Raw genomic sequence first — 24,007 nt, 5'->3', positions numbered from 1 at the left:
CAGGCTTTTGGAATTGACTCCTTTCTGATTGATTGCATTCATTAATTCGAGAGGTTCACAAGGAGCTGACCTACTATTTAATTTTAATTTTATTCAAGTTTAAGTATTAAAAAGTTTTAAAAATATAAAATAGAGGGAACAAATACACAGTTACGATACGGATATAACATAATACACATGGGCAAATGGGGAGGAAGGGGGAGGCAAAAAGACGAAAGGAGTAAAGGGGATCTTTAATGTAAGGCCTGATGTCTGAGGTTTTTGAAGAAGGAAGACTAACGGCCTTTTTTACAAAGCCGCGCTAATGGCCCCGAAGCCCATAGAGATTTAAAGGCCGTAAGTATAAATCTCAAAAGCATCTCTGAAAAGAAATGTTTTGAGATTAGATTTAAAGTTGTTGAGATTCTTTTCTTGTCTCAGGGTCAGAGGTAAAGCATTTCACAGTGTGGTTGCGGTTACTGGATGGATTTGAATGCATCTTAGTTATGATTGATGAGAATAGGACTTTTCTCTATATTATAGAGTTCTTTTCAGTTTTTATATATGAGAACTTTTGCAAGATTTGGCGGAATATCAAATTTTAATAAACATACACATTTTCACTAAATTTCTGCTAATAAAACCACTTTTTTCCTGCATCTTCTAATCCAAATGGATCAGACATCTTTGGATTGGGAAAAGGAGTAGGGTCGAAGATCAATGGGATAATGTATCAACAGAAATGCCCTCATGTGTCAGGCAATGATATGGATATTGGAGTGGGGGGGTTGCCAACCCCAGGCATACAGCAATATTTTAATGATAATTGCACTTTGGTCATTACAGTCATTCAACCGATCCAGAAAACAAAGCTGCCCAATATATTCCATTCTAGTGCTTTTAAACTTTTTTTTTCTAATATGTTTGCTTGATCTTTCTCCTGAAGGAAATGTAACACTGAGTGCTCAGCTGTGATGTTACAGGAAAGGAGAAGAGGCCAAGCACTAAAAAAGATTAGAACTCAAAGAACTGGAAACAGATAAAGCTAGCCATCAATTTATAGCTTATCTGTATAGAATAACAATGCATTTCTTCTCTACCTTGTTTCTAAACATTTCTTTCATTTTCCTCTTCCTCCTCTGACCTGTTTCTGCTGTTTCCCCCCTATATTGTGTAACCTTGTCACTGCTTCATTAATCATTTGACTTCAGCAACATAAACCAATACCAAATGTGTAAAAGGTCTTCCTACACAATGCCTCAGATTCTATTTCTATTCCATCACTCCAACATATATCAAACCTTAAGGGCCATTTTGAAGATATGAAATTCAACAGTGCCTGATGTACAGCGTATGGCCTCTTCCATGGCCTCTTCCATTGTGACTTTCACTGTCAACATTTAAAATCAGAGCTTTGAGATGAACAAAATTGTTTTTCAGTAAGTAGGACTTAGTTCGCCAAAGGGTCCTTTTACTCTTAACATGCTTACCGCAGATAAAAATGCCTTACCTCAGGGTACACTTAAGCATTATTTATCCTTTATTAAATTTAATATTGCAGTACAAGTCAAAGTGATGTACAATAAAATAACAATTTATATATATATTTTTAAAAAAGCGGAACTCCATTTACATAAAGGACAGTGTTAGTCACTCATAGAAACAACTATCATATCTAGGCATTACAAGACTGGTTTCTCCACATGCCCACATCAATCACAGATCAATAAAGAGAAAAAGCCTGTTTGAATAGATAAGTTTTTAATGTAGTACAGAAAATGAGAAGTGAATGCTCTAATTACAGGTATTACCATAGCAAATTCTGCAGAACTAGAGCAACGGTGAAAAAAGCTGAGCTTCTTGTGGATTTCCATTTCATTTTAGAAGGCAGTACAGTGGATTTTGTGTAAGTTTTGGTGGGCTCACACTTTCCACCATACATGGAAATAGGGTTGCATATGGGTCTGGGTCCCTTTCTCTGCAGTCCACTGCATTTCCCACCAGGCTACTCCAGGGACCTGCTTGCAGCTCTGCAAGGACTGGCCATAGTATCTGCAACTGTCATAGAAACATATATGTACTGTTTCATGCAGATATTTTGGGTGTGGGAGGGGGTCAGTGACCAATGGGGGAGTGTGTGAGAGCCATATTTTCATTCTTCCAGTTGTTATCTGGCCAGTTTGGGTACCCTTTTGAACCTTGTTTGTTTTAAAAGCAGGTCTATCCCAAAACATCTAAATTCTACCCTGAATGTTTTTTGTAAAATGTTTATCACTGTAAAACGTTCAAGTACTAAACTCATCCTAATCCTGTCCAAAACATGCCTCTAACATGCCTCCTTAAGATTTAGACATACTGGAGATGTGGAGGGGCATTTTCAAAAACAACATCTAAGTCCAACTTGGACGTTTCCAGCTGAACGTCCAAAGTTGGAGGAACAAAAATGGCCTATTTGAAAGGCAAAATGCTGGATGTTTTTTTTTTTAGAAAATTGTTTACTTAGACATTTTGGCCACTGGGACATCTAACTTTAGACCCCATTTTTGATAAGAAAAACATCCATGTTGAAAAAACTTTCTAATCCTGACCATAGTAATGGACTGGCCATATAGACATCTCAACCACCAGCATGAAACTAAAATGGTTTACCAGCCATCACACAATATGCTGTTAATTAAATATGGTCAAAACCACCTGTAAAATTCCATAGCAAGCAACAGCAAAGTTTCATATTGCCTGATCTCTCTCTGATATACATGGCTGTCTCCCGTGATCCACGGCAAGCTGGAAATTAAGTGCTGACACCATCTCTGGTGACCAGCATTGAATTTCAAAGGGGGGGGGGGGGTTGGCTGTTCAAGAGAGAGCTGTCTAAACCAATATTCATAGGTTGACTGGTCATAGTGGTCAAAGAGACCCATTTAGGGGTGTTTATATCTGGCCACTGAACTTAGCTGGTCAACTGATGAATATTAGAGTGACTAGCTATTTTGCCTAGTGCTGCCCGATTCAGGAAAAAAAAAATTCAATTCGATTTGATTCAGCCTATTGAATCGATTTATCGATTCGATTCGATTTTCTTGCCCAATTGAGTGGTTTTTTACAAACATTCTGGTGGGTTTATTTTATAGCTTCTTCACCCACTTTGCCCTCTCCTACCCACACTGGCGCTGTGATGTAAACAAATTAAACAAACAAAAATACTTTTCCTCTCTCTGTTAAATCCTAGTTCACGTTTGCGGTCTAACACCAGCTCTGGAATGATACACATTTCAAATCTGACATTTTGCAATCACAAAACAGAAAATAAAATTATTTTTCATATCTTTTGCTGGGTCATTTTTCAAATCATGTTGGTCCCAGGCTCTGATTGTCTTCTGATCAGGCTCTCCTTCTTTTTCCGTGCTAACCATCCATCTTCCATCTCTGTCTTCCCCTTCTGTTTCCCTTTCCTCCCCCAGAGGTCTGGCATCTTTTCTTTTGTTCATCTCCATCCCCCCGCAGCTGCAGCAATGGACCCCACCATCCACAGATCCACCATCTCTCCTTTTCTCAACTACCCTTTCATCCAGCATCTCTCTTCTATGTCCCTGTCCCTATTCTCCTCTCCAGTAGTGTCCCCCTTGTGTCCCTGTTCCTATGCTCCCTCCATGCCCAACATCTTATCTCTGTTTCATGTCTCTCCCCATATCCAGCTTCTTCTTTCTCTCTTCCTTACCTACTGTATCCCTTTCCCCAGGTACAGGCTTTCTCCTACTATCTCTCCTGCCATCCTGCACGCTGCCCACCTACTTTGGAGCAGTATCTGTCCCTCTTCTACCCTTCCCCTTGTGGTCTTGCATATCTCTCTCCATTAGTCCAGCACCTCTCCTCTGCTTTCCTTCCCCTCTTTTTGATTTGGTCTCTCTCTTCCCTTTACTTCACCCCATGTCTGGCATCTCCCCTCCCCTCTCTTACTCCTTCCTCCTCCTCCCTCTGCACAGGCCTGCCTCCCCACCGCGAAGGCACTTTTTTTCCTCTTCCTGTCGCAAAGAATTGCTCCCCCTCGCGAAGGACTGCCCCCTCCCGCGAAGGCACTCTTCCTCCCCGCCGCGAAGGCCTGCTCCCCCCGCAAGCCTGCATGTTCCCCCAGCTTCCCTGCTTTTACCTTAAGCAGCTAATACGACAGCCTGCAGGATCACTGGTGCTATAGTGATCCCTGCAGCTGCCCATCGTCTTCAGCATAACGTTCTCTCTGCCATGTTCCAGCCCCTGATATCAGAGCAGGGGCAGGACCATAGCAGAGAGAACCTGCTGAGGATGATGGGCAGCTGCAGTGATCGCTATAGCACCAGTGATCCTGCAGGTTGCCGTATTAGCTGCTTAAGGTAAAAGCAGGGAAGCTGGGGGAACATGCAGGCTTGCGGGGGGAGCAGGCCTTCGCGGCGGGGAGGAAGAGTGCCTTCGCGGGAGGGGGCAGGCCTTCGCGAGGGGGAGCAATTCTTTGCGACAGGAAGAGGAAAAAAAGTGCCTTCGCGGTGGGGAGGCAGGCTGGGAAGCTGGGAGAACATGCAAGCCTTTCTGACTGACCCTCCCCCCTCAAGCAGGAGCAGCAGCGAATGGCCAGCAAGAGGCAGCGCTGCTGCTCCTACTATAGGAAGGCACGGGGGAAGGGTCGGTCATCGAATCGGGAGGCTGATTTTTTAAAAAATTAAATCAATTCTAATCGATTCACCTGATTCAAACTGGTGAATTAATTTGAATCGGGCAGCACTAATGTTGCCTGACATAGCCAGTTACCAGGCAGGAGAAAGCCGGCAATCTCCCGCTATATATTGGCAGATAGCCAGTTATGTGCTATTTAGCCAGCCGTGAACTTGATGGAAAGTAATCCAAGGCCTCACTTCTTTTTCTCAGTGGTTTCCATTATAAATAGCTACTGACTTTGAATGGCCTGATTGAGGCTTGCATGTTGATAGTGCCAAGCTCTATCAATTTAAAATGATGGATCTGGCTGTATCCCAAAAGATATTCAAACACATTAAAATGTACTTATGACCTTTTGCCAATCTGTACTTTTAAATAAATTTATCCTGGTATTCTTTCAGCAGCTGTGTTTGGCATGTTTAGACCTTTGCTACAAATTCACTCATACAACAGAATCGTGGCTCTTCATTTAGAAGTTTTTTCATCAGCTCAGCTACTATGATTCGACACAAATGGGCTTTTTTAAACTGATCATGGGCTTGTTAAGGTGATTCGGAACTAATTTTGAATTTGCTATGACAAAGAGTGTAAAGATTTATGCAATTAAGACATTGTGGTTTTTAAAATTACATTTTGAATATGTTTTATAATTATAATTTCACGCTGAAAAAGAGTATGTTGTGTAGATTGGAGAAACAAATTCCAGTCAAGGTTTATTAGACAGCATATGTGAGAAAATATATTAGAGTGTGAAGTCTACTACATAGCATGAGTGTTAAAAGTAAAAAGGAGAACACTTTATACTGTAGTGCAGTAGTCTCTAATCTTTTCCATCTAAAGGGCTGCAAAGTGGACATAACAAAACTTTTAGGCTTACAACTGTAATTTTGGGTAATGTGGTAGAGTAGCCATATTAATCCATTTTTTAAAGTAATAAAAAGAAATAAAACAAAAAAGAAAACAAAAGATGAGACCTTTTTTACTGGACTTAATACATTTTGCGATAAGCTTTCAGATCAGAAATTCCCAAAATTTTCATCTTTTCTTTGATTCATTTTGGGCTCCTTTTACAAAGCCGTGGTAGCGGCTGCTGCTGCAGTAATCATTTCGACACCCATAGGGATTTAATGGGTGGCAGGGTGTTTGCCGCACAGCAGCCACTACCACACCTTTATTAGATTTAAATGTAATTTTAAACACTAATTTTGATTCTATAAGCATTTCGCAATCCAACAGTGCAACTTCATGTAGGTAAGTGCAAGCGATGATACAGCCACTACATTCCTTTGCTGTCAGTCCATATTGGACCCCTTCTCCTATTTTCAACCAATATTAAAATGGGAGATGTATGTTCACCAGCAACCACTAAACCTGTAATTCCACTTTGCTTAGATTTTTGGGGCTCAGCTGGAGCATATATGAGTGGCCACTGAAAAGTTCTCAGCCCAACCAAGAGGAGAATGATGTAGAGCTGTGAAACTTACCAGTTATTCCACACTTTTCTTGACACTTTTTGTTTCATTTAAGAACATAAGAACATAAGCAGTGCCTCTGCTGGGTCAGACCAGAGGTTCATCATGCCCAGCAATCTGCACATGTGGCAGCCCATCAGGTCCAGGACCTGTATAGTAATCCTCTATCTATACCCTTCTATCCCCTTTTCCTTCAGGAAATCATCCAATCCCTTCTTGAACCCCAAAACCGTACTCTGTCCTATCACGCCCTATGGAAGCGCATTCCAGGTGTCCACCACCCTCTGGGTGAAGAAGAATTTCCTAGCATTGGTTCTGAATCTGTCCCCTTTTAATTTTTCTGAATGCCCTCTCGTTCTTGTAGTTTTCGAAATTTTGACGAATCTGTCCCTCTTCACTTTCTCTATGCCCTTCATGATCTTGTAAGTCTGTATCATATCCCCTCTAAGTCTCCGCTTCTCCAGGGAAAAGAGCCTCAATTTCATCGTTCAGCGTATGAAAGATTTTCCATACCTTTTATAAAGTGTGTCACTCTCTTCTGAACCCTCTCGAGTATTGCCATATCCTTCTTTAGGTACGGCGACCAATATTGGACGCAGTACTCCAGATGCGGGCGCACCATCGCCCGATACATCAGCAGGATAACTTATTTCGTTCTGGTTGTAATACCCTTCTCGATTATACCTAGCATTCTATTCGCTTTCTTAGCGGCCGCTGCGCACTGTGCCGACGGCTTCATTGTCTTGTCCACTATTACCCCCAAGTCCCTTTCTTGGGTACTCTCACTCAATGACAGCCCTCCCATCGTGTAGCTGTACCTTGGGTTTCTGTTTCCTACGTGCAAGACTTTACATTTCTCTACATTAAACTTCATCTGCCATCTCATCGCCGTCTCCCCTAGTTTCTTCAGGTCCCTTTGTAAATCTTCACAGTCTTCTATAGTCCTAGCCCCATTATATAGTTTGGTGTCGTCTGCAAATTTTATTACTTCGCACTTTGTCCCTGTTTCTAGATCATTTATAAATACATTTAATAGCAGCGGTCCAAGCACCACTCGTGACCCTTCTCCAGTCCGAGTAGTGGCCCTTCATTTCTAACTTCTGCTTCCTACCTGCCAATCAATTCTTGATCCATCTGTGTTTCAAGTTTCAAGTTTATTAGATTTTAATATACCGACCATCAAACAAATATCTGGCCGGTTTACATTAAATTTTTTAAAAAAGTAAAGAAAAAGAAATTGAAATGGTAAATATTTAAAAGTGCATAGAGTGGACATAAAAGACATTAACAAGACAAACTTGAAAGTGAGGATAAAAGGGAATGGGAGGGTAGAGTTACATTTTAGAGAGAAAAGGGAGAAAGGGGAGTTGGGAATAAAACATATTGGGTGGGGAAGGTTCTTTAAGAGAGAAATAAATTAAAATTAAAAATATATATCTATATATATTGTGAATGGAATAAGAGGGAGGAGTAGAGTCTAAACAGAAGAGAATGCGTCGCGAAATAAAAAAGTCTTCAGGCTTATCTTATTTGTGTACGTCTCCTTCCACCCCATGGTTCTTCAGTTTACAAAGTAGGCGTTCATGGGTGCCTTGTCAAAGGCTTTTTGGAAGTGTAAGTATACGATGTCTATGGGGTCCCCTTTGTCCATACGTTTGTTAATTCCTTCGAAGAAGTGCAATAAGTTCGTCAGGCACGATCTTCCCTTGCAGAAGCCATGTTGGCTTGTCATCATAAGTTTATTCCTTTCTAGATGCTCCTCGATGCTATTTTTTATCAGTGCTTCCGCCATTTTCCCCGGAACTGAGGTCAGACTTACTGGTCTGTAGTTCCCCGGGTCACCCCTCGATTCCTTTTTAAAGATAGGCGTAATATTGGCTATCTTCCAATCCTCCGGGATCACACCTGTTTTCAGGGATAGATTACAGACTTGCAGTAGTAGTTCTGCTATTTCCTCCTTTAGTTCTTTCAGTACCCTAGGGTGAATTCCATCCGGGCCAGGTGATTTGTCAGTTTTTAATTTTTCTATCTGCCTGTGTACGTCTTCGAGGCTTACTTCCATGGATGTTAATTTTTCTGTTTGGTCTCCTTTAAAGATTTGTTCAGGTTCCGGTATATTAGATGTGACCTCTTTTGTAAATACTGACGAAAAGAACATGTTTAGTCTTTCCGCTACTTCTTTCTCCTCCTTCACCACTCCCTTCCTACCTCCGTCATCCAGCAGTCCCACCTCCTCCCTAGCCGGCTGCTTCCCTTTAACATATCTGAAGAACGGTTTGAAATTTCTTGCATCCCTGGCTAGCCTCTCTTCATTTTCTCTTTTTGCTTTTCTAACCACGAGGTGACATTCTTTTTGATACTTCCTGTGTTCTTTCCAGTTCTCCTCGGTTTTACCCTTTTTCCATTTCTTGAAAGAATTCTTCTTATCACCTATCACTTTCTTCACTTCTTTAGTTATCCACGATGGGTCTTTTGTTCGGCTCTTTTTGCACCCTTTTCTGAATCTGGGGATATACAGATTTTGTGCCTCGCTCACCAAGTCCTTGAATAAAGACCAGGCTTGCTCTACAGTCTGCCATTTCTTTGAGCTGTTCATAAGTTTCTTCCTTACCATTACTGTCATCGCTTCGTAGTTTCCTTTCTTGAAGTTAAAAGTTGTCATTGTGGTTCTCATTTCCTTCGGTATTCCTACTTCAGCTTTGAACTTGATCATATTGTGATCGCTGTTTCCCAACGTTCCCACTACTTCCACTTCCTTTGCAGGTCCTCTTAGCCCATTTAGGATTAGATCCAGAGTGGCATTCCCTCTCGTCGGTTCTCTGACAAGCTGATCCATGAAGCAGTCCTGTATAGCCTCCAGGAATCTGGTCTCCCTAGTGCATTTTGAGTTTCCAAGACTCCAGTCTATCCCAGGATAGTTGAAGTCTCCCATAATAATCGTGTTACCGCTTTTGCATTCTCGTTTCATCTCGGCTTCCACTTCTTCATTGGTATCTTCGGTTTGCCCAGGAGGATGATAGTATAGGCCAATTTTATCTCGGGCCCTTTTCTTCCCAGTATTTTAACCCATAGCGATTCCAATTTGTTGGTCGTCACTGCTTTGTCCACTCTGGTCAAGTGTATGCTTTCTTTTATGTATAGGGCTATTCCTCCTCCTTTCTGACATGACCTGTCCTCGTGATAGAGTTTGTACCCCGGCAGTGCTATGTCCCATTTATTTTCTTCATTCCACCATGTTTCTGAGACCCCAGTGATGTCTAGGTTCTCAGTTATGGCCATGACTTCTAATTCCCCCGTTTTGTTCCTTAGGCTCCTTGCATTAGTATATATGCAATTTAAGTCCTGGTATTTTTTTGTCTTCATTTTCTTTCCCTGTGCTTCGATCTTTATTTTCTTCTCCTGTGCTACAATCCTCTTATCCTCCTCTTCTAGGTCAGTCAACTCCTGTGTTTTGCTCGTTGTTTCTTTCCAGCATTTTTCCCACTTAGTATTTTCACGGGATACCTTCTTCCGAATCGTCGACACTTGGTCGACTGTTGGCTTTCCCCTTCTTCTTAGTTTAAAGCTTGTTCTAATCCTCTCCTGACATTGTTTGCTAGAAGTCTAGTTACCGCCGCGCTCAGGTGCAGTCCATCTCTCCTGAAGAGCTTGCTCTTGCCCCAAAACGTTGTCCAGTTCCTCATGAAGTAGAACCCCTCTTCCTCATACCATCTCCTCATCCTGCCTCTTCACATCTGCCCTCGGTACTGGTAGGATCTATGAAAACGCTATCTTCTGAGTCCTCATCTTCAACTTCCTTCCCAGAATCTTGAACTGTTCTATCAGTGCACTTCTACTGTAGTCCCTCCTGCTGACATCATTTGTCCCGATGTGGATCATTACTGTAGTCTCTTCCGTCTCTGCTCCTTCTAGGATCTTTCCAATTTTGTCCATAATGTCCTTTGTTCTCGCTCCTGGGAGGCAGGTCACCAGTCAATCCTCTCTCCCACCTGCTATGTGGCTGTCACAAAGTGGAACCCCTCTTTGGCTCCCTATCTGTTTTCGCATATAGTTCAAACTCCTCTTATTGACCTACAGATGTATTCACTCCAGAGCTCTGCAAAATCTCTCCTCTCTTCCCACACTTCCATCTTGGCACTCCGCTCATTGAAGATATCTCTCTTATCTGTACCCTTCTCCTCTACAGCCAGCTCCAGACTCCATCCCTTCTACCTTGCTGCACTTGATACATCAGGCTCCATCTCTGGCAGTATTCAAATCCAGACTCAAATCCCACTTATGTGAAGATGCTTTCAATTCCAAACTTTAACCTATCTTCTAAGCACCAATATCTGTCTTATCATTCCCTCTGTAATTTGAGCACAGTGTAGTGATGCACCTTCGTGCCCAATTTGTCTGTCTTGACTAGATTGTAAGCTTTTTTTATGTAGGGACTGTCTCTTCTGTGTTATGTTGTACACACTGAGTATATCTAGTAGAGCTATAGAAATGATTAGTAGTAGTAGTAGCAGCAGAGATGCACCATTGGGAGGTTTTGCCACTATAGTCACATTGATTTGCATGTGCACACATACACGGGGAATAGTGAGCCAAGCAATATTTGCATGTGTGGGTGTTCATGCATGTGTTTCAATGTGACCGTGCAAGTATACAGTACTCCCCCGAAATTCGCGGCGGTTACGTTTCAGGAACCCTCGCAAATTTTGAAAAACTGTGAATATGGTTTTTAGGCAGGGGAGACAGGAGAGGGAAGCTGGAGAGGCAGGAGAGCACAGCCGGAGCACCGGCAAGTGAAGGAAATCTCTCGCTGTATGCTGCGACCGCCTCTTCCTGTACTAAAGTTGGGCCTCACCAATCAGGAGCTGCTTTGACACACAGCTTCTGATTGGTAAGGCCCGACTTTAGTACAGGAAGAGGCGGTCGGAGCATCCAGCGAGTGATTTCCTTCACTCGCCGGCGCTCCAGCTGCCCTCTCCTGCCCAGTCATTCGCGGTCGGAAAATACCACGAATGACCAGGACCATGAACCGCCGACCGCGAATTTGTGGGGAAGCACTGTACATGACCCAGCAAAGATTCATGAAGCCTTTTCTCTACCTGCAGTAGCAATGGGGATCGCTGATATTAGAGCTGCAAAAATGGACTGCAGGGGCCACTAGTTGGAGATCACTGCTGTAGTGAATGCCTGTATTTTCTGTCACACCTATTTTGATTGTCTGAAAATCTGATAAGTTCCTTAGAATTAAGAGAAATCAAGGAACAGAATACACAATTAACTTCCCTGAAGTTGTAAAACTTGCTCTCTGTAAAAATTCATGAGACGATGATACATAGCCAAGATTTTATGTTATCTCAGCTTCCCCAAATCCCAACACCAGCCAATTTTTAAGACATCATATTCCTCAGGAGAAAAAAATGTGAAAGCCAAAGCTTTTACAATATTTAAAAGCATAGGAGCTAATATTCAGCAGGCAATATCCATATAAAGATATGTTTGTTAATATTTGAAGATTTGGCTTTTCTATTCCTTGACTTGTGCGGGGAGAGTAGAGTATTGTGCTTTTTGATGTTTTTATGCTTGCATTTATGTTAGTTTTGTTTTTAGTATTAAACTTCATATATTTTATATCAATAAGAATTGTAATTTGATGTTATATGTTTGTCCTGCACATGCTGCTAGACAAGAGGGAGGATGATACATCTTTGAATTAAATATGTACATGCTTTTGTGTGAATAGACACATCTTTTCCATTTCAGACCACTCAATATATTTCCTTAACTTCATGTGAATGCATAATTCATAGAAAAATCCTTATGGAATAACTCAAGAAAATATTCATGGGTTTATTTCAGTTTTAGTTAAATTTAACTACAAGATGTAATAGTGCCAAGAGCTCATATACAACAGAACCTTGGCTCTTCATTTAGAAGTTTTTTCATCAGCTCAGCTACTGTGATTCGACACAAATGGGCTTTTTTAAACTTATATTCTAAGAAAAATTGGCCAACACTTTAGTTCTCCTGAAGAAAAAGTTTGAAAAAAAATTTTTTGACTAGATAAACCCTTTTAGAAAAATGGACATCAGTATGAGCCTTACCAATAGCACACGGGATTTTTTTTGGCTCAGCATCAGACATAAGTCTAAATAAGAACTGCCTCATACATCATATTGTCCTATTTTGTATGTATATAGCTTTAATCCTATCAAACGTTTACTCCAGGGGAAGAAAAACAAAAAATAACAAAATGAAAAGATAATAATGAAAATTGATAATAATCTCCCAAGACGTTGTAGTACTAAGAATAGTAAAGTGCTAAAAGTAAATCTTGAAAAACTTTGAGAAAAATTGCAAAATGTGAGTTAAAGTGCGAGTGCAAACACTAAAAAACATATTAAGTTGAAATAGTACCATAAACTATATCTATTGCTGAGTAATTCATAAATGTGAAAAACATGTTGAGATGATAGTGAAATAAAAAGTCTAGATTAAATAAGTTAATATAGTTCATAAATTTAAAAATGAAATTTGTAAGAATCCAAAATAATTAATTCACTTAAGAGTTCATATTCTTTGTAGCAGTTCATAAAGTTGTATAATAAATTTCATCAAGGACTGCTTGCACGCAAACACTGAATTTGGATACTTAACTCGGTTTTTGTTAGAAACGTATGTTGCCTGTAGAAATCTCCACTCGACAGAGCTCCGTTTCGTCACCTTCTTCAGGAGCGGGGATTACTGAAAAATATTAATCATAAGGGCGACAGACCACTAATAAAGCCGTCAGCCTCGTCCACCAAAGCGTGTAGAAATTAAACTATTGCATCGGAGCAAACCAAAATAATAATGGTGATTGGTGTTATCATGAGATGCGCATCTGAAAAGCAGCTTCCTGTCCTCTAGCTGCACTTTCATTAGCTGTTTGCTAATCAAAATGGATTCAATAAAAGATGCCACTTTTTTTTTTGTAAATCTTTTAATTTTTAAATATAAATAGTGCAATACAATGAATTTAAGCATAAACAAATCAAGAAACGCACTTTAAATGTGCATATAATTTTAAAAACACTCATTTTCTCCCCCCTTTCCCCTTAACTAATAAACGTAGATATACATTTATTGTTCAAATATATTTTATTGAGCAAGCAAAAACACCAACAGGGTAACAATCAAAGTACAGACAAGCTCAACATTTTTAAGTTACAAAACCCCCCCACAGAGCTCTGCCCCCCTAGCAACCCCACCCCATCCCCCAACGAACCCTCCCAAAACAAACCCACCGCCCCCGGGTCCTCCTTCCAGGTATAATAATACCAATGAAAACACAAAAAGAAAACAGGCATGCCAAGTGCAACATAAGGGAACAGAAAACAGAGAGTCAACAGTTAAGCAAACGGCTGCGAGCAGAGGAGTCATGGTTGTCCAAAATGGTTCCCAAGTGCGCTGGAAGATGCGGCCTGAGAGAGAAGAAAGGTCCGTCACATCCCTCCTTTCCCACATCAGGAGAGTAATCATCCGACAGCGGCAAAGGGAATAATCCGGAGCATCAACCTCAAGCCATTTCAGCAAAATACATTTCAGGGCAACAAGGACTGTCCACTTGAGGAAAGCTGCAACCCCCCTTGTACGAGGGAAATAGTGGGGAACAGCTCCAAATAAGAACAAAGGGGAGCGACGAATGGTAATTTTCCAAATGCTCTCCACAAAAACAAAAACAGCAGTCCAAAAAGCTTGAACATTAGGGCAAGTCCAAAACATGTGTCCCAAGCCCGCTTCAGGAGCCTGACATCGAAGACAGGTAGCATTCTCACACAATCGGGATAAATAAGCCCTCTTAGGAGAGATGTACAAACGAAAGATTAACTTATAATATTGCTCCCAAAAGGTGGGATGTAGGCAGCCTACGGACAGCCTGCAAAAGAACATCATCAGGCAATTCTATTGCAAGATCACAAGCCCAAGCATCTCGTAATTTAGAATGATTAAACAAGGGGGACTCATCCTTCAAATGGCGATGATGGAATTTGAGGAGAACAGGAAGTTGGGAACCAATGGTGAAAGCTGTAGACAGCATCTCTTGGCAAGAGGCTTGCAAAGAAGGAGAGAGTAAAGAAGAAATGTAATGGTGAATTTGCATATAAGCAAAATAATGTAATGTAATGTAATTTATTTCTTATATACCGCTAAATCCGTTAGGTTCGAAGCGGTTTACAGAGAAATATATATTAAAGAATACAATAAAATAAGATAAAATAAAGAATAGGTACTTGGAATTCCCTTATCTGTGGGTGGGAGATCAAACTCGTCTCGCAGCTGTGGAAAGGACTTCAGGGTACCATCATCATCATCAACCAATTGAAACACATGCTTCCTACTGAGCAAAACTCAAGCCATCTATCCCCAGTGGGAAGGAGCTATTAAATGGATAGGCAGGAAAGGGATGACAGAAGAAGAGAGAGCGTGGTATTTACAGACCCAGCGCCAAACTTTCCGCAAGGGACGGTGGAGCACCTTCATAGTGAGAGATTCAGGCAAAAGAGAGGGAAGAGAATGAAAATAGGCACTAAAGTGAATAGAGCGGAAACAGGAAAGCTCCAAAGAAGTATTGGTGAACACTGAAGTACCCCTAAAGAAATCATTAACATTGTGCATGCCACAGCCGATAGTCAAATAGCGAAGGTTCAACAATCCTAAGCCCCCCTTGTACCAAGGAGCTGCCGCCCATTTGTAAGGCAGGCGAGGTCACTTCCCAGTCCAAAGAAATCTCTGAACCAAGCGGGTTAGACAGCGTTCATCTCGAAGTCAAATAAAGAGGAAGAACCTGAAAAACATAGAGCCAACAGGGGACAATGAGCATGTTATAAAAGATGCACCCTACCTAAAAGTGAAAAGGGAAGAATACCCCATAACTGTAGTTTATTCTGCAAGGCCTGGGACAGCGGTTCCACGTTCAAGCGATACAGACTAGCTAAGTCCTGTGGAATAGAGACCCCCAAATATTTCAAAGTGGAGTCAGCCCCCTCCAGGTGTCACGCAACTCAGGGGGAAACGGCAATACAAGGATTTATCCAGATTAAGAGACAATCCAGAATAAAACCCAAATCCAGAAATAAGATCCAAAGCCTTCGGTAAAGAATCCTCGGGTCTAGTAAAAATCAAAAACATGTCATTCGCAAAGGCTAAGGTCTTTAACTCCACCCCCTCAACATGGAGGCCCTGCACCGCCGCAAACCCCTGAACAGTGCAAAGCAAGGATTCTAAAGAAAGAAGAAACAGCAAGGGGGAGAGGGAGCACCCCTGCCGGGTACCACGAAGGATAGGGAAAGAATCCGTGCGGGTCCCATTGATTAGAAGCGAAGCCCTCGGGTTAGAATAGAGAGAGTGGATAGCATTAAGATAAAAACCTCCCAAACCAACCTGTTCTAGAGTACTAAACAAGAAGGACCAATGGACACTATCAAATGCCTTAGAAGCATCTAAACTGACAAACAAAGCCGGTATCTGGTGAGAATGACAGTGAGCAAGGGTAAAGAGAACTTTACGAACATTACAAACTGAGTGACATCCCCGGACAAACCCAACCTGATCCTCGTGAACAATCATAGGGAGATGAGGAGCAAGACAATTGGCCAATATGCGAGCAAGATGCTTAAGATCCACGTTGATCAATGAGATGGGATGATAGGAGCCCGGTGAATCAGACTCCTTACCAGGTTTCAACAATAAAGTGATAAGAGCCTCATTAGCATAACGCGGAAAGGAGCCCTGAGTAATAGCAGCATTGAAGTAAGTCAATAAAGGACCACAGAGATGGGAAGAAAGAATGCGATAAAAGTCTCCTGAAAAGCCATCCGGGCCCGGGGTCCTATCAGAGTGAAAAGCTTGGATTGCTGATTCTAATTCAGCCACCCAAAATGGGATATTGAGGGAAGACACCACTGCCTCCGGTAAGCGAGGAAGGCCAGATGACCGAAGATAATCTGTCAGCAATTCCAGAGAGACTTCATCAGGAGCGTCATACAACTGACTAAAAAAGTCAAAGAGAACCGTGGAGATATCAGTCGTCATGGTCACCACACCCCCACCCTGGGTCCGAAGAGACAAGATTGGTTTCCTACTAGTCTCCGCCTTTACCACACGTTCCATAAGGCGCCCAAGCTTGTTGCCATAACGGTGAAAGCGGTGCTTATGGAAAGCCACCCATTTTTGAGAACGGGAATGAATTAACGAATTTAAGGCCTCTTGAGTAGACAAATAGCATTCTTGAGTCTCCCTCGAGGGATTCAAGTGGAACGACCGCTTTGCAACTCGCAAAGCCCATTCTAAGTTAATGATGCTGCTGTGAATGCGTTTGTTGCGAGCACTCAGAAAGAGTATCGCAAATGTCAGAGAGAAGACGACCCTTAGCACCCAAAGAGGCAAGAGAGGTTCCGGACTTATCTAGGTCAGGATTCAGCACTAAATTAAAGTCTCCCAAGAGAAGAAGTAGATCCCCAGAAAAACGAGAGCAAAGTTGAAGCAACCGTTGCAAAAAAGCCGACTCCCCCGAGTTAGGGCCGTAAACCACAAGTAAAAGATAGGATCAAGCACCCAAGGTCAGTCACAAAAGCAGAGATCTACCATCAACTGCTTTATCAAGAACCTGCACTCCAAGAGGCGAAGACTTTCGGATCAACACAGCAATGCTATCATGGCGGCCCTGAGAAGAAGCAAAATATACCATCCCCACCCAGGAACGACCCAACTTAAGATGTTCCGCCTCATTCAGACAAGTTTCCTGTAAACAAGCAATATCCGACCGATAACACTGCAAAGCAGCTAATATTTTGGACCGCTTTATCGGCGACGTAATGCCCCCAACATTTCAAGAGGTAAGCCTAAATAGGCTACTCAGGTAGGAAAATAAGGAGAAGAGCAAACCAGAGAAGAAAGAAGAAGAAGAAGGTGGAAACTACCCCAGGAGCCCAGCCACCCCCCGGATCAGTAGTGCCAAACAGGTGGCATAACCTGAAAAACTAAACAAAAGCAAAACAGGTGCAAAAGAAACAGGATATACATTCTGAAGGAGGACCCTCCAACCCCCCAAACCCAACCCACCCCAACCCCAGCATTCCCCCTCCCACCCAAACCAATCCCCCCATATTCCCAACCACAATCTCACTCCCCGTCCCACAAATGTGGAGCGGAGAAGGAGCCACGCTAAGATGTAAACAGGGCCCCCAGCCCCCCCACCCTCACCCACTCCAGATACCTCCACCAGAAACCCACCCAATACAAACCCCCCACAGCTTCACCCACACCGAACCAACCATTCCCCACACTCACCCATCCAGCCACCCATTAAAAATTCCAAAACGCATAAAGCCAAAGTGACATGATGAATCAAGATGTATCATCGCCACAGGGCTCCAGAGAGTACCAGAGCCCTCCAGAATACCCACCCAAAATGAGCTCCTGGGCTTACATACAGCCACCCCGCAAAATCCACACACACACAAGGGCTACTTACACAATCCCAACTCCATAGAAGTAAATCCAACCCAGAGTCAGAAACAATGCCCCAATCAAACAATAATCAAACATTTGCCCCCCCAGGAAACCAATCCTACTTAATACATCCACACAATCAACCCCAGACTGAATCAGAAACCTCACAAACATACCGCAAACACTCAAAATACAACAAGTCACCCAAGCAAAACAGATCAATGAGGACTCCAGGTGACCAAAAATGTCCCACTCCATCAAAGGGCCAGGAACCCAAGAGGTAACAAAAGGGGGTGCAGCCGGAGAGTCACACTGCCCCCCGGCCCCCAGCCAGGCAGGATCATCAGCAACGTGGCCCGTAACATCACAAGAGGGTGTCCTGGCCACCACCAAAGTACCAGACATCCAGCAATAGGCAGAGGAGGCATGTCCACCTAAGCACGCTGCAACCACCCAGCTGCCAGCCAGGTACCGGGAATGCGATAGAACTCCTGCCTGGGAGCCAAAGAAACAAACTCAGGCAGAAACAGAGGGTGGACCCCCCATAAATAGAAGGGCCAACAAACAAGGCCGAAGAGTAGAGCCAATAAACAAGTGACAACATCGATAGGCAGGCTCAGGGCAGCACAATGGTGGTCTTCGGCCATCCAGTCAGCCAGGCAGGAGGAGAAAGCCTCACAGAGGAGCCGAAGCCCAGCACACAGGCGGTCCCAAACTTAACACCAACAGGAAGGTAGGAACCACAGCCTCATGTCCGACAACTTTAGGGGGCCGAGGAAGGCCCAGACTCCCCCGGCAGAGCATCCAAATAGGCCTGGGCTTCCTTCGCCAAAGCATAACTTTTCCACCCCGTTGTCCAAATCCGCAGCAACGCAGGGTAGAGCAGCTGGAAACTTAGTTTGCGGTTGAAGAGCTTTGAACACACCCTGGAGAAACGACGCCTGCGCTCCTGTAGTGCCAGGGAATAATCCTGAAAGAGACGGACTGGGGTGCCTTCATAGGTAAGGATGTTATGTTTTTGACGGTAGTGCTTCATCAATTCCATCTTGTGCGCTGAGTTATGCACTTTAAAAATGGTGACTCAGGCCCTGGTGTGATCATCAGCACGTCTCCCAAGACAATGGGCCCGGTCCAACCGCAAAGGCCCCATACCATCAGGGAGCGGCAATTCAGCTCGGAGCCAGGTCTCCAATGCGGCAAGCAGCCAAGATTCAGGCACCGTTTCTGGTAAGCCAATCAAACGTAAATTGTCCCATCTTGAGCGATTCTCGAGATCTTCAATTTTGTCAGCTTGCCGCAGTAGCTGTTCCTTCAGGGACATCAGGTCCGTCGCCGAAGCTGTATGGGCCTCCTCTACATGTGCCACTCGGGTCTCCAGTTCACCCGTTCACCAAGTCATTTCAGATAGCAAGGACTCAAGCGAAGTAAGTTGGCCCGATAATTGGCCAAAGCGGGCATCTAAAGCCCGAACAACTGAGGCGGACAGCGCCGCAATGTGAGCTGCCGATAATATGAGCTCAGAGCCCGATTCTGCTGCCACTGCCGCCATCTTGGAGTCGATCCACAGCATTCTCGCCTCCCAATCCTTGTTACCGCGGGTCGCTTTTCTGCTCATGGCTGGGCTACCGGGTTGCACAAAACGATCCATAAACCGCGCAAGTGGAAATAGAGGTGCAGAAGCAAGAATACACTGTGGGTAAGGCGCAGGGGGACCCGAGGCCCCGGAGCTCGAGCAAGGCATGTCCTGCTCGGCTCAGCACATCACGTGACTCCTAGATATACAGGAGATCTATCTTTATCTAAAAACAGTTCTACCCTATCACTGAAAAGAACTATAATGGATCACTTTTCCCACTATGCAGTTTGGTATTATAGTTATAAATTTGAATGGATAAATTAAGGCACCCATTCTGTTGAAGAAGAAAACACATGCCTAAAATACAGAATAGGGTTACCATATGACTCCAGAAAAAGGAGGACGGATTTAGAAATCCAGATTTTACTTCCATTGAAAACAATGGAAGCAAGAAGGACTAATAGAGACATCTGGGTTTTATTTCCAATGAAAGTTACCAGATTTTTTCTACAAAAAATTAAAAAAGAGGACATGTGGCCACACCTCGTTCCTCCTGTTCCACCCATATCCACTACAAATCCAAGCTGTGGCCAATAATGTGGAGAATATGTGGTCAACCTTGAAATCTACCCTACATGTAGCAACGAACCGATACATCACATCAGCAAGCAAACGGCGAAGAAACAATAGACCCCAATGGTTCACCGCAGAGATTTCAGATCTCTGTAAAGAAAAGAAATCAGCATTCATTTCTTACAAACATTCAGAGACAAGAGAGGCTAAATTGGAATACATGGCCAAAGCTGCAGCGGTGAAAGCGGCAGTCAGAGAGGCCAAGCATCAAGCTGAGGTAAACCTAGCAAGGAACATTAAGAAGGGCGACAAATCCTTCTTCAGGTATTCTTCTTCAGAAAAAGAAACACTGATGGGATAGTGCGCCTTAGGAAATCAGATGGGAAATATGTAGAATCAGATTCAGACAAAGCCGAACTACTAAATGAATATTTTTGCTCTGTTTTCACATGTGAGGCACCGGGATCAGGTCCACAGTCGCAGGTAAAGCAAAGTTCAGAAGATCCGTTTCGGGATTTAGAGTTTACTTCCGGAGACGTCTACGACGAATTATCAAGACTCAAGGTGAACAAAGCAATGGGGCCGGACAATCTACATCCCAGGGTGCTCAGAGAGCTCAGGGACGTCCTAGCGGAGCCGTTATCAATACTCTTCAATCTGTCCCTGAGCACGGGAATAGTGCCCTTGGACTGGAAAACAGCTAACGTCGTTCCTCTGCACAAAAAGGGTTGTAGGACAGAGGCTACGAATTACAGACCGGTAAGTCTCACATCGGTAGTGAGTAAACTCATGGAAACACTCATCAAACGCAAATTAGACATGATACTAGACGAGGAGGAACTACGCGATCCCCACCAACATGGATTCACCAAGGGTAGGTCCTGTTAATCCAATCTCATTAGTTTCTTTGACTGGGTAACAAGGAAACTAGATATGGGAGAATCCCTGGACGTCGTGTACTTGGACTTCAGCAAAGCCTTTGATAGCGTCCCCCACCGCAGGCTATTGGGCAAGATGAAATCAATGGGATTAGGTGAAACATTTACAGCATAGGTCCACGATTGGCTGAGTGGAAGAACTCAGAGGGTGGTGGTTAATGGTACCATCTCTAAAACGACGGAAGTGACCAGTGGGGTGCCGCAGGGCTCGGTCTTGGGCCCGATCCTTTTCAACATATTCGTAAGAGACATGACTCAGGGGCTTCAAGGTAAAATAGCATTATTCGCCGATGATGCCAAACTATGTAACATTGTGGGTAACGGCAGTCTGTCCGACAGCATGACGCAAGACCTGGTTTTATTGGAACATTGGTCCTCGACCTGGCAGCTTAGCTTCAACGCTAACAAATGCAAGGTCATGCACCTGGGCAACAATAATCCGTGCAGAACGTACACATTAAATGGTAAAACCTTAGCAAGGACTACAGCAGAACGGGATTTGGGGGTGATCATCAGTGAAGACATGAAAACGGCCAATCAAGTGGAGAAGGCCTCATCCAGGGCTAGGCAAATGTTGGGTTGTATCCGGAGAAGCTTTGTTAGTCGGAAGCCCGACGTCCTAATGCCCTTGTACAGAACCATGGTGAGGCCTCATCTGGAGTACTGTGTATAATTCTGGAGGCCACATTACCGTAAAGATGTACTGAGAGTCGAGTCGGTACAGCGGATGGCCACCAGGATGGTCTCGGGGCTTAAAGATCTATCATATGAAGAAAGACTGAACGAATTGCAGCTATACTCTCTCGAAGAACGCAGGGAGAGAGGAGACATGATTGAGACGTTTAAGTATGTCACTGGTCGTATCGAGGGAGAAGATGATATTTTCCTTCTTAAAGGACCCTCCGCCACAAGAGGACACCCGCTGAAAATAAAGGGCGGGAAGTTTCATGGCGACACCAGGAAATACTTCTTCACCGAAAGAGTGGTTGACAGCTGGAACAAGCTCCCAGTGCAGGTGATCGAGGCCAGCAGCGTGTCGGATTTTAAGAACAGATGGGATGCTCATGTCGGATCTCTAGGAGGGAAAGGTCATCAGATAGTGATTAAATAGGGGGGGTGGGTCAGCAGTGTGGGCAGACTCGATGGGCCTCGGCCTTTTTCTGCCGTCACTTTCTATGTTCTATGTTTCTATGTTTCATAGCCCCACCCCATTCTACACCCCCCTCCTCCCCGGCCCCACACAAACCTCGTCTCTGCGGGACCATGTGTGGAGGGCATCTCTGCATGCTCGGATATAATGCAATGATGTCACATGCATGCACAGATGCCTTCCAGATGCAGCCCTGAGCTGAATTGTTTTCAAAGTCCGGACAAACTGCTGGGTTTTGAAAACCTGTTTGGATGCCGGGACAGTCCTCTAAAAAGAGGACATGTCTTGATAAAGCCAGACATCTGGTAACCCTAAATGAAAGCAATGGAAGTAAAACCCGGATGTGTCAATCTGTTCTCTTTTTTTCGGAAGCCATATGGTAACTCTAATGTAGAAGCCACATATCCATTCACTGGAAATGCCCCATAGTTCCAAATTCCCATCTTCTGATTTTATGGTGAGCCATATAATTATGGCAAACATTTAATTTTCTCTGTCTAGAACCTTTTGAGAACTGCAGATCGGAAGATGTCTAGAATAATCTGTGAAACAAAATCACTGAATTTTCTCATGGTCGTGGCCTTGCAGTGGCATCAGAGGACAGTACAGCAAATAAAAAGAATTTGTAAAATCTCAGTACCTCTTACCAACTTATTCAATTTAACAACTCTGGGTCAAAGAGAACATAAAGACTGGCTCAAAGTACATCTAAAGCAGGAAATAACAGGTGATATTAATAGTTGCTCCTCCCTGTGTTGGATGCTGTGATTTCACAGTTAGATAGACAAGTCTCAAAAGAATTGATGGAAATCACTGAAGCCTGTTACTCTCTGTTAAGATGTGACAGACTAGCATCCATCCATTCTTGCAGAAATACACAGGTCCTCTCAAAATAAATCCTCATCTTGTGGCTGCAGAAATGTATATTTTTAACAATTCTCAATCTCTGATCACCGACAAAAGGCTATTCCCAGTTGGGAAAGCCATGATAGAGTGAATCTTTTCAGCAATGAGATGGATTAGAAACGGGTTACATTCAGTAGTAAGAAAAAAATAGATTAGTGGCCTTGGCGCTATTTTTACATTGAAGTGGATTTAGTAGCAAAGCCAATTGTAAAAATGTATTGTCGGCATTAATACCAACAGAAGAGAAAAGTAACTGCTTTTAAGTTAAATACATTTCTATTTTCACTTATATTAACTTCCCCCTCCCCCTGATATTCAGCCAGTGTTGGGCTGCAGGATGACTGCCTGATGCTGGCAGTCAGATCAGTTATTTAATTCCAAGCCATATCTGGCAATCAATATTGAATAGCTGGTTTCTTTTTTGAGCTCAGCAATTTAACCGTTTAAGAACTTACCAGTTAACGATAGGCCTGCTATTTATGTGGCCTATTTTAATCACTAAACAGCCAGCTTGGTGTTGAATATCCATGCCTAACTGGCTATATCTTGTGAGGTATACAGGTGCAGGGGCATAATCGAAAGGGACGTCTAAGTCCGTTTTCGTCTGTCGCAAGTCATCCAAAGTGAAAAACAGCCTAGGACACATTTTTGAAAAATACGTTCAAAATTTTTTTTCTTTCGAAAATCATCTAATTATACATCCTGCAGATCTGATCGTCCAATTTGCTAAATCGTCCATCTTTATACCACATTTTTATTCAACTTTTCGTCCAAGTCAAAAACACCTAGAACAAGCCCTGTTGGACGTGGAAGGGGGTCTGCAAAGTGATGGACTGAACACCCAGACATGCCACCTAAATAGTGGGGTACCTTACAGGGCACTGCTGTGAACTTCACAAAAAGGGTGCCATGTCTTCTTCTCATTACAGCTCCCTTATAGGTCATGGTGAGCCCCCCAAATCACCTCCAGAATCCCCTAGACCCACTTATCTACCACCCTAATAGCCCTTATGGCTGCAGGAGCCACTTATATGCCAGTACAAAAGGGTTTTCGGGGTGTATAGGGGAGTGCACATTTTTAAGTATCAATGCAGTGATTACAGGAGCTTATGGGCATGGGTCCTCCTCTCCATGAGTCCCTAACCCACCCTCAAGATGGCTTAAGCTGCCTCTGTGCTGGAAGACTAGGTTTTCCTATGCCAGGCTGCCAGGTGATGATGGTCTGGAGGCTGAATTTTAA

Source organism: Geotrypetes seraphini, chromosome 2 (genome assembly GCF_902459505.1).
Source record: "Geotrypetes seraphini chromosome 2, aGeoSer1.1, whole genome shotgun sequence".
NCBI lineage: Eukaryota > Metazoa > Chordata > Amphibia > Gymnophiona > Dermophiidae > Geotrypetes > Geotrypetes seraphini.
This window is presented reverse-complemented; position numbering follows the sequence as displayed.